Source organism: Eubalaena glacialis, chromosome 3 (genome assembly GCF_028564815.1).
Source record: "Eubalaena glacialis isolate mEubGla1 chromosome 3, mEubGla1.1.hap2.+ XY, whole genome shotgun sequence".
Classification (NCBI taxonomy): domain Eukaryota; kingdom Metazoa; phylum Chordata; class Mammalia; order Artiodactyla; family Balaenidae; genus Eubalaena; species Eubalaena glacialis.
This window is the reverse complement of record NC_083718.1, coordinates 78,144,983-78,157,752: the sequence shown is the minus strand read 5'-3', so window position 1 is coordinate 78,157,752 and position 12,770 is coordinate 78,144,983. Positions and strand designations below refer to the sequence as shown.

Below are 12,770 nucleotides of genomic sequence, written 5' to 3'. Positions count from 1 at the left end.
TTTCCAGATCTGAGACAGCCAGAGTTAGTTGGGAGGTGGTATTAATAAATTTAATTCCTTTATTTTTTTTTTTTTTTGGGCTGGGCCATGCAGCTTGTGGGATCTTGGTTCCCTGACCAGGGTTCAAACGCGGCCCACCGGCAGTGGAATTGTGGAGTCCTAACCACTGGACCACCAGGAAATTTCCTTAATAAATTTAATTTCAAAACAGATCTTCAGAAAGCTAGCCCTACACTTGTGAATACATTATGGCATATGCATTACTCCCAGAGAAAGCATGTATAACTGCAGTGAAATTCAGTTGCTGGGTGTGACAAGTTACTCACTAACATGTAAATATACAAAACTCACCAAGGAAACAGTCCTAATGTGAGCTTCAGCAAAATTGAGAAAAAAAAAAATTTCATGGGTCTCCAAGGCAGGTGAGAATGTTTTAATCTGGTAATATTTCTTCTGAAATGTCAGAGTCTGTTACTCTTGTCATTGCCCAAAGGAGAAAGTGATAAGTCGGAAAGGTGGTTTTGACTGTGCTTTCCACAAATGTTGCCCACCGACCATGCTACCTCTGAAGTTTTAGAGCTCAATATCTACCTGACATTTAGGTTGATCTTTCAACCCATCACCTCAAACAGGCGTTATGCAGCCCACTTTTCTGGCATTAACAAAATGGAAACAATCAGTCACCCTCTTGCTTATTATTCCCTACCAACTTTCCACTTTGTGAGGAGCATCTGACCATGTGCCTGGTGGTAACCCCCCAAATGAATAGAGGGTATGGGAGAATGATGGTAAAAACAGAATTCACGTCAGGGAAACTCAATTCTTTAATGCAGGCTTACCACCAAATTGTGCAACTCTCTCTGAGTAGAGGAAGAATGATAGGATCATTTTTTCTTGCGATTACAAAAATACCCAGAGTATGACAGGGTATATATCAAGCTACCAAAGATCCTAGGCAAGAGGTTTTTGCCAACAGCATGGTGAAGGGCATCCTTGACCTCTTTGTTCCTTAGAGTATACACCACAGGATTAAGGAGAGGAGTAAAAATGGTGTAAGTCATTGAAATCAGCTGGTCCTGATCCCTCATGATCTCTGACTTGGGCTTGGGGTAGGGAGTGGAGGCACAGCCATAGTGGAGAATGACCACAGTGAGGGGGGAGGTGCAGATGGTAAAAGCCTTCTTCCGGCCCTCAGCAGAGGTGATCCTGAGGATGGTAGAGATGATGAGGACATAGGAGATGAAGACCAAAACCATGGGCACCACAATAATGAGTGAGCTGACAAGGAAATTAATTATGTCATGTATAGTGGTGTCAGCACAGGAGAGTTTCATAAGTGGGTGGATGTAACAAAAATAATGGGCCGTCTCTCTGTCACAAAAGGGCAGCCTGAACACAGAGGAAATATGAATTGTGGCCACAAGTAGCCCAATGCTGCAGGCCCCCCATACCAGCTGGGCACACAACCTCTTGTTCATGATGACTGTGTACCTCAAGGGGTTGCAGATATCCACATAGCGGTCATATCCCATTGCTGTGAGTAGAAAGCACTTGTTGATGGCCAAAGTGATAAAAAAGAACATCTGGGTGGCACAGCCAGCCAAGGAGATGTGTTGGCTCAGGCCTACAAGGCTGGAGAGCATCTGAGTACAATGACCAATGTGTACAAGGTCTCTGAAGTGGAAAGCATAGTAAGAAAAAAGTACATGGGTGTGTGAAGGTGGCGATCAATACTGATAACTGTCACAATGATGACATTGTCAGCCAAGGTTAAAAGGTACAAGGTAAGAAATACCACAAATAGGATGAGCTGTGTTCATGAAAGCTGGTAAAACCCTAGAAAATAAATTCACTCACCACTGCATGGTTCTCAGTCTTCATTGATAAATTCCATGTCCAAAAGCTGGAGACTTAGGCCAAGTAGTCAGAACACATCAGTGTCCAGTGCTTTGAGCAGGGGAATTCTAGGAGAAGGAAATAACAAGGATCTGCTCCAGACGGATGTCCGGTTAACGAGGACCGCTGTTCACTTATAGGTAAAAGATAGAAAAACACAATCAAGAGAAGCAAGAAGAAATACAATCCTGCAGGCTGTGGAACAAAAACCACATTCACAGAAAGATAGACAAGATGAAAAGGCAGAGGGCTATGTACCAGATGAAGGAACAAGATAAAAGCTCAGAAAAACAACTAAATGAAGTGGAGATAGGCAACCTTCCAGAAAAAGAATTCAGAATAATGATAGTGAAGATGATCCAGGACCTCAGAAAAAGAATGGAGGCAAAGATCGAGAAGATGCAAGAAATGTTTAACAAAGACCTAGAAGAATTAAAGAACAAACAAACAGAGATGAACAATACAATAACTGAAATGAAAAATACACTAGAAGGAATCAATAGCAGAATAACCAAGGCAGAAGAACAGATAAGTGACCTGGAAGACCGAATGGTGGAATTCACTCCTGCGGAAGAGAATAAAGAAAAAAGAATGAAGAGAAATGAAGACAGCCTAAGAGACCTCTGGGACAACACTAAATGCAAAAACATTCTCATTATAGGGGTCCCAGAAGGAGAAGAGAGGGAGAAAGGACCTGAGAAAATATTTGAAGAGATTATAGTCAAAAACTTCCCTAACATGGGAAAGGAAATAGCCACACAAATCCAGGAAATGCAGAGTCCCAGGCAGGATAACCCCAAGGAGAAACATACAGAGACACATAGCAATCAAATTGACAAAAATTAAAGACAAACAAAAATTATTGAAAGTAACAAAGGAAAAATGACAAATAACATACGAGGGAACTCCCATAAGGTTAACAGCTGATTTCTCAGTAGAAACTCTACAAGCCAGAAGGGAGTGGCATGATATACTTAAAGTGATGAAAGGGAAGAACCTACAGCCAAGATTACTCTACTCGGCAAGGATCTCATTCAGATTCAATGGAGAAATCAAAAGCTTTACAGACAAGCAAAAGCTAAGAGAATTCAGCACCACCAAACCAGCTCTACAACAAATGCTAAAGTAACTTCTCTAAGTGGGAAACACAAGAGAAGAAAAGGACCTACAAAAACAAACCCAAAACAATTAAGAAAATGGTAATGGGAACATACATATCGATAATTACCTTAAATGTGAATGGATTAAATGTTCCAAACAAAAGACACAGGCTCGCTGAAAGGATACAAAAACAAGACCCATATATATGCTGTCTACAAGAGACCCACTTCAGACCTAGGGACACATACAGACTGAAAGTGAGGGGATGGAAAAATATATTCCATGAAAATGGAAATCAAAAGAAAGCTGGAGTAGCAATACTCATATCAGATAAAATAAAGAATGTTACAAGAGACAAGGAAGGACACTACATAATGATCAAGGGATCAATCCAAGCAGAAGATATAACAATTATAAATATATATGCCCCCAACATAGGAGCACCTCAATACATAACGCAAATGCTAACAGCTGTAAAAGAGGAAATTGATAGTAACACAATAACAGTTGGGGGCTTTAACACCTCACCTACACCAATGGACAGATCACCCAAAGAGAAAATTAATAAGGAAACAGAAGCTTTAAATGACACAATAGACCAGATAGATTTAATTGATATTGATAGGACATTCCATCCAAAAACAGCAGATTACACTTTCTTCTCAAGCGCTCATGGAACATTCTTCAGGATAGATCACATCTTGGGTCACAAATCAAGCCTCAGTAAATTTAAGAAAATTGAAATCATATCAAGCATCTTTTCTGACCACAACACTATGAGATTAGAAATCAATTACAGGGAAAAAAAAAGTAAAAAACACAAACACATGGAGGCTAAACAATACGTTACTAAATAATCAAGAGATCGCTGAAGAAATCAAAGAGGAAATCAAAAAATATCTAGAGACAAATGACAACAAAAAGACGACAATCCAAAACCTATGGGATGCAGCAAAAGCAGTTCTAAGAGGGAAGTTTATAGCAATACAAGCCTACCTCAAAAAAGAAGTAAAAAATCTCAAATAAATAATCTAACCTTACACCTAAAGGAACTAGAGAAAGAAGAACAAACAAAACCCAAAGTTAGTAGAGGGAAAGAAATCATAAAGATCAGAGCAGAAATAAATGAAATAAAAACAAAGAAAACAATAGCAAAGATCAATAGAACTAAAAGCTGGTTCTTTGAGAAGATAAACAAAATTGATAAACCATTAGCCAGATTCATCAAGAAAAAGAGGGAGAGGACTGCAATCAATAAAATTAGAAATGAAAAAGGAGAAGTTACAACAGACAACACAGAAATACAAAGCATCCTAAGAGACTACTACAAGCAACTCTATGCCAATAAAATGGACAGCCTGGAAGAAATGAACAAATTCTTAGAAAGGTATAACCTTCCAAGACTGAACCAGGAAGAAATAGAAAACATGAACAGACCAATCACAAGTAATGAAATTGAAACTGTGATTTAAAATCTTCCAACAAACAAAAGTCCAGGACCAGATGGATTCACAGGTGAATTCAATCAAACATTTAGAGAAGAGCTAACACACATCCTCCTCAAACTCTTCCAAAATATTGCAGAGGAAGGAACACTCCCAAACTCATTCTATGAGGCCAACATCACCCTGATACCAAGACCAGACAAAGATACTACAAAAAAGAAAATTACAGACCCATATCACTGATGAATATAGATGCAAAAATCCTCAACAAAATAGTAGCAAACAGAATCCAACAACACATTAAAAAGATCATACACCATGATCAAGTGGGATATATCCCAGGGATGCAAGGATTCCTCAATATACACAAATCAATCAATGTGATACACCATATTAGCAAATTGAAGAATAAAAACCATGTGATCATTTCAATGGATGCAGAAAAAGCTTTCAACAAAATTCAACATCGATTTATGATAAAAACTCTCCAGAAAGTGGGCATAGAGGGAACCTACCTCAACATAATAAAGGTTATATATGACAAACCCACAGCAAACATCATTTCAATGGTGAAAAACTGAAAGCATTTCCTCTAAAATCAGGAACAAGACAAGGATGTCCACTCTCACCACTATTATTCAACATAGTTTTGGAAGTCCTAGCCATGGCAATCAGAGAAGAAAAAGAAATAAAAGGAATACAAATTGGAAAAGAAGTAAAACTGTCACTGTTTGCAGATGACATGATACTATACATAGAGAATCCTAAAGATGCCACCAGAAAACTACTAGAGCTAACCAATGAATTTGGTAAAGTTGCAGGATACAAAATTAATGCACAGAAATCTCTTACATTCTTATACACTAATGATGAAAAATCTGAAAGAGAAATTAAGGAAACACTCCCGTTTACCATTGTAACAAAAAGAATAAAATACCTAGGATTAAACCTAACTAAGGAGACAAAAGACCTGTATGCAGAAAACTTTAAGACAATGATGAAAGAAATTAAAGATGATACCAACAGATGGAGAGATATACCATGTTCTTGGATTGGAAGAATCAATATTGTGAAAATGACTATACTACCCAAAGCAAAATACAGATTCAATGCAATCCCTATCAAATGGCATTTTTTACAGAGCTATATCAAAAAATCTTCAAATATGTATGGAGACACAAAAGACCCCGAATAGCCAAAGCAGTCTCGAGGGAAAAAAATGGAGCTGGAGAAATCATACTCCCTGACTTCAGACAATACTACAAAGCTACAGTAATCAAGACAGTATGGTACTGTCACAAAAACAGAAATATAGATCAATGAAACAGGATAGAAAGCCCAGGTATAAATTCATGCACCTATGGTCACCTAATCTATGACAAAGGAGGCAAGAATATACAATGGAGAAAAGACAGCCTCTTCAATAAGTGGTGCTGGGAAAACTGGACAGCTACATGTAAAAGAATGAAATTAGAACACTCCCTAACACCATACACAAAATTAAACTCAAAATGGATTAGAGACCTAAATGTAAGATGAGACACTATAAAACTCTTAGAGGAAAACATAGGAAGAACACTCTTTGACATAAATCACAGCAAGATCTTCTTTGATCCACCTCCTAGAGTAATGGAAATAAAAACAAAAATAAACAAATGGGACCTAATAAAACTTAAAAGGTTTTGCCAAGCAAAGGAAACTACAAACAAGATGAAAAGACAACCCTCAGAATGGGAGAAAATATTTGCAAACGAATCAGCGGAGAAGGGATTAATCTCCAAAATATATAAACAGCTCATGCAGCTCAATATTAAAAAAAAGAAACAACCCAATCCAAAAATGGGCAGAAGACCTAAATAGACATTTCTCCAAAGAAGACATACAGATGGTCAAGAAGCACATGAAAAGATGCTCAACATCATTAATTATTAGAGAAATGCAAATCAAAACTACAATGAGGTATCAACTCACACCAGTTTGAATGGGCATCATCAGAAAATCTACAAACAACAAATGCTGGAGAGGGTGTGGAGAAAAGCGAATCCTCTTGCACTGTTTGTGGAAATGTAAATTGATACAGCTATTATGGAGAATAGTATGGAGGTTCCTTAAAAAACTAAAAATAGAACTACCATATAACCCAGCAATCCCACTACTGGGCATATACCCAGAGAAAACCATAATTCAAAAAGACACATGCACCCCAATGTTCATTGCAGCACTATTTACCATAGCCAGGTCATGGAAGCAACCTAAATGTCCATTGACAGATGAATGGATAAAGATGTGGTACATATATACAATGGAATATTACTCAGCTACAGAAAGGAATGAAATTGGGTCATTTGTAGAGACGTGGATGAATCTAGAGACTGTCATACAGAGTGAAGTAAGTCAGAAAAAGAAAAACAAATATCGTATATTAACACATATATGTGGAACCTAGAAAAATGGTACAGATGAACTGGTTTGCAGGGCAGAAATTGAGACACGGATGTACAGAACAAACGTATGGACACCAAATGGTGGAAAGTGGTGGTGTGGGGTGGTGGTGGTGTGATGAATTGGGAGATTGGGATTGACATATATACACTAATACGTATAAAATGGATAACTAATAAGAACCTGCTGTATAAAATAATAAAATTCAAAAATTCAAAAAAAAAAAAGAAAAACACAATCAGGAAACAATTTCATGTATGGGGATTTATACAAACGAATGAATAGGGATGGGATAAGATAGAAGGAAGGAAGGCTATGTCAAGTGTGGAAAAAGTTTTCTGGTGTTTTAGGACATTGGTGTTAGGGGAAAACTGAGGCTAAAGAAATAGTAAATCCATAGTTAAATTTGGAAAGAATTTTCTCATGGATTACAGTTTCAGATTTTTTTACCTAAAACAAATTTTCCAACTATGCCCACAACTCTTCTACTTTTGTTTAAGGCACAGTTTTATCATCTTCTCAGACATCTTCCCTGCTAAATTGCCAAACAAGACAATGCTCTCTGCTCCAACAAGACATAAGTTTTTGCTTTCTCTCTGTTCCACTTTTTTGCACCGTTCATGAACGCTTTTCACAAATCATTGAATAGCTTCCAATTTGACTGCCCCTGTCTCCCACACACATACACATTATTTTTCAACAAGCCACATTCCTCTATTTTTTTTTCAGTACTTACCTCAAGTCTCCTCTTGCCCAGAAAGTCTCAGGACTAAATACAACCGATCAATCCAAGCTCTCTATAGTGTAGTTCAATTGCTTAGTGCCGCACCGTAACTGTTCTCATGGATGGTGTGTATTTCTGTGTGTTTTCTACCTTGTGCTTAGATTTGGATTTTCACAGGTAGTTTGACTCACTCCTAGACTCTGAACACTCTTCTCTGATTCCTTCAGAATTATAAACAGGTATCTTTGGGGAAACCAGTTTGCACATCTCTCTCTATTCCCTACTGGGGAGTTACTGAGGATCAGAAAGTTCTCATTAATAAAAAAAGTTTAATAATAATAACAACAACAACAGTAATAGTCCCTTATGGCACTTTTTAGTTTATAAAGAGTTTTTATCTATATTATTTAACAGCATAACTATCCCATATGTTAGGTAAGAATTATCTCCATTTTGCAGATGGGGAACCTAAAGACACCTAGGATTAGGTGATTTGTCCAAAATTATTAAGTCCTTGATCCACTTTTTAAATTTTAAAGCCAGTGTAATTTGTTCTGCACCACAACTGCCTGAGAAGCATTATGACTACAAAGCTGATGAGGAAGAATAAACATTTTTTGTTTTGTTTTGCTTTTATTAAAAATAATTAATGCATTTTCCTCATTCTGGGAGTGAGATTATATTAGGAAAAACTTGGAAAAACTGAAAAACATTGTGAAAACTGGCAAAATTTGGACCTGTCTAAATAAGTATATGAAATATTAGCATATTAGTGACAATGCATGTCCATTTTCCTTGGCTTGATATTTCCACTTCCAAGTATTTATTTTAAGGAAATAATCAGAGATATGTATCAGGATATATATATAAGAAATTTTTATGATATTATTTATAATAATGAATACCAAAAATAATGTAAATGGATACAGGAATGATTAAATAAATTATATCCATCTGCTGACAACTATGCAGCCATTATATGTCTAAAAGGGCTGATATAGAAAAATACATTAGATAGATAATACATAGATAGATAAATAGATCATAATTTGGTAAAAATAAAGAAAAGGAAAAAAGGAATTAACAAAGAAAGGAAACACATTCAATGGCACACATGCCTTTGAAAAAGCCTGGAAGTAAATATACCAAAATGCTAAAAATATTTTTTTCTGGGTAATGAATTATCTTAAATTAATTTTCTTTTTATGCTTTCTATATATTCAAGATTTTCTTCTTAATTATTCTCTTCTAAACACAAAAACAAAACTGTTAAATTCTTTTCCAAAATGGAACTTTCTAATGAGGCTGCAGAGAATTGAGGAGAAAAGGTGAAAGTAGTGGGTTAATTTACCTTGGAGAAGAAAAAGTTGACAATATAATGTACAACTAACTTAAAGTCTCTGAACAGGCATTTTATAGAAATTTGAGTACCCAAGGGCCAGATTCAGAGGAAATTATCTTCAGTTTTTAAAGAAAGATGGTAGTTGGTAAAAAGAAAAACTTTCTGAAGAGTGGCTGGAAATAGAATGTGGCTAGTGAGGCCTCACCTTGGGTGCAGAATTTAAGGGAGAACCAAAAAAAAAACTCAGTAATCAAGATGAATTAGATTTAATGCAGTATTTAAAAAAAAATGAATGCAACAATCCAAGATGAACAAAATATTAAAATTTTAAATAAAGACAGAACCATTTCTGACTATTACTATATTGGGATGCAAGTAGCTGAATGAGGGCAGATGTTGCAAAGCAGAAAAATATAAAGTATTTTCAAAATATAGAGAAAATGTAGAGCAAAATATGTGTTCCTTTTCCTCTGAGATGTGGTGATGGGCTAATCTTTAATCGCTTCTGTTTAACTGAGATTCATGACGTATTACTGAACAAGACAAAATTCAAAGCTTATGTAACTGGAAAAATCAATCCTACCTATATGAAGGGGAATTAAAAAAAAAAAAAAAAAGCTAGGCTATAGAAGAGAAAAGATTGAATGGAGCTTGTGCATTCCTGCAATTCCATCTCCTCCCCCGTCACTCGCTCAGGAAAACGGGGACTCCTTAAGATGGCAAAGAACTGATAAGTGGTAACGCTAGGATGGTAAGAGCATGATAACTGACACAAAATGGCAGCCTCCTTCTGTGGAATTCACGTCAATGAAAAAAAGCAACACTTTACACCACTTTCTGTTTCCTTGGATTCTGGATCTTTAGCCAAAAATATCTCTCCATGCTAAAAAAAGTAAAAGTGTTTCCTTCTAGGGGCATCATTTTCTGCTTAGACCTGACAACCAGTCCTAGGCAAGGGGTTAATCTTATTCGTTTCATTATCCAAGCCTTTGCTTCCAATTGGAAGCAAGGTGGAAAAATTCATGTTTGTGGTAGCTTTACATCCTTTAAATGTAACTGAATCATAGGATCTTAGATTTAGGAGGTAATTTTAAAAGCACAGCACTCCTCAAAAATAGCCCCTAAACTCTGCTTCAGTGCTTCCAATGATTGGAATTTCATTATCTTACAAGTTAGCATCCCCTTGTTTTTTTTAAAAGAAACTAAGTTTACTTAAAAAAATAAAACTAGGCTTTTCATATTATAAAAATGCTTCAGGGGGAAAAAAAAGCCATCTGTATAGAAGGGTATAACCGGAAAAGTTAGTTTTCTCTTTCTGTACTTTGCATTCTCTGGTCCAGAGGTAAACATGATTTATGTTTGTTTGTTTGTTTTAATTTGTTTATTTCTGTCTAGAAAATTTCTTTGTACAATTATGTATATTTCTGTATCATTTCAACTTTACACAAATGGAATTAGACTGCACATACCAATTTACAACTAGCTTTTTTCCGTTAATATTATATCTTGAATACTTTCCATAATGGTACTGTAAATCTATCTCACTCTTTTCATTTCTAATGGTGCATACTATCTCATTACATAGATCCATATACGATCATCAATTCTATTTTTGAGTGGCCCTAATTTTTAGAAAATGTTACTTCCTATTAACTCAATTTCTCTCTCCCTGCAACTTGCCATATCCCCACATTATCCCACCTTCTATTTCCTTTTCAACCTGATAATATTTAAAATATTTCGAGATCATTATAATGTCTCAGCTAAATTTCATGTCCTTGAATCCATTACCACAGCAAGATGAGCATGAAAAAATGTAATATTAATGAACAAGAGAATCAATATAACCAAAAAATACTGCAAACCATAGAGGGAAAACAGTAATGTCTTGGAAAATACCATGCATTCCATTTTCATTTAGTTCTGCCAATAGCCACTCGCTGTGCCTGACCTTAGCAATAAGAAGGAGGAGGCACTTTCCAGATAGTGATCTTTAAAAGACATTGAAGGCTGACTCTATTCAGAGGAAGCAGGTGAAAACACCATGTATTCAAGAGGCATTTAAAAGGAAAGCTAAAACCCACAAATCAAGAAAAACTCAGCTCTTCTAGTATCAGAGAGAACCTCCAATTATCGCTATATTCCTTAGGCTGGGGGCATTTGTTCCTTTGGCTTGGGAAGTGGCCCAGGAAAAAAAATGCAGTCTGTTAAACTACAAATTTCAGGAGCTTTGGATATTTATTTTCCCCAAGAGGAGCAAATCCCTGTACCCCAAGTCTCCTGGGACCATCTGTTTCAAAATCCCTCCAGGGTACTTAGAAGGTAAGGATGAGAGAACCCTAGAGCTTATCTCAAGGACTTGGTTAGGAACTTGGATAGTAGATGAGAGAGATGCTTTCATTTGCTTACTCACTTTGGGGGATTTTGGAGGTTTCAGAAACTAATACTGCATTGAGTTTTAGCCAAGTAAACCATAAATATACTGGATAAGTTTACAAAGAGAAGACCCTAAATTTTGTTTTTTCAGGATTAGAGAGCAGCCAACTTCCTGAAAGTTATTCAAATAAGATCAGAGCAAGCAGAGTGTTTATAGGAGCCAGGGCTTCTCTTGTCCAGTTTCAGCCTACAGCCTATTTCCTTGTGTCTCACTTACATACATCTCAGCCTAATTCTCCCATTTAGAGAGGTCCATCTCCCGTGTTTGGAAAGGACAGAAGATACTTCAGACCCATCCCTCGTGCTCCCTTTGGTTCATTCTCAGCTTATTCTGGAGAGAGTATGAAACAGCAGTAGCTTTCCACTCCAGTAAGTTGAGTTTCTGGCTCAGCACAACCTCTCCATCAAGATGGTCTCTGTACCCTTGGGAGATGTTTGAGAAACCATTTTAGCTCTACCATGTAAAAGGGAATGGCCATAAGGATATTAAACTTTGACTAATAATTTTCTTTCTAAAATTATTCTATTTTCCCTCTGATTAAAAAAAGTAATATACGTTCATTATAGAAAAAACAGGAAAGGAAAAATAAGACACCAATCACTTCTGATCTCCAACTTAGAAATATCAACACTATAAACATTTTTTTTAAAATTTTATTTATTTATTTATTTTTGGCTGTGTTGGGTCTTTGTTGCTGTGCGCAGGCTTTCTCCAGTTGCGGTGAGCGGGGGCTACTCTTCGTTGTGGTGTGCAGGCTTCTCATTGTGGTGGCTTCACTTGTTACGAAGCATGGGCTCTAGGCAGGCGGGCTTCAGTAGTTGTGGCACACAGGCTCAGTAGTTGTGGCTCGCAGGCTCTAGAGTGCAGGCTCAGTAGTTGTGGTGCATGGACTTAGTTGCTCTGCGGCATGTGGGATCTTCCCGGACCAGGGCTCGAACCCGTGTCCCCTGCATTGGCAGGCGGATTCTTAACCACTGCGCCACCAGGGAAGCCCAACACTACAAACATTTTGATGACTGGTTTTCTGATCATTTTTCTATGTATTCATATGTTTGTATCTGTTTACACACACACACTTACGTTTATGGCAAAAATGGGATGGTTTTTATTTTTGTAGCCCTTTCTCCTTTTTAGCAACATGAGGGTATGTTAAACAAACTTCTTTATATCCAGTCTGTTTTTTCTCTTAGCAATGTATTGTGAACCTTTCCCATATCAATAAAAAATTTTTCTACATTATTCTTCTTAAATAGCTATCTTGCCTTCAATCATAGAAGTGCTCCATATTATAGTACGGTTTCAAGATTCACATGATCGTTGTGCTTTACATGTGGTTGGTAAATCTTTAAAGTTTTTTTAGACTAGATCAGAGTTTCTCAACAG

General features: G+C 36.7%; 1 pseudogene; it reads right to left on the bottom strand.

Annotated features, from left to right (window-relative positions):
* Positions 1-884: 884 nt before the first annotated feature.
* LOC133087036 (olfactory receptor 10J1-like) lies at positions 885-1,881 on the bottom strand (annotated as a pseudogene).
* Positions 1,882-12,770: the final 10,889 nt, after the last annotated feature.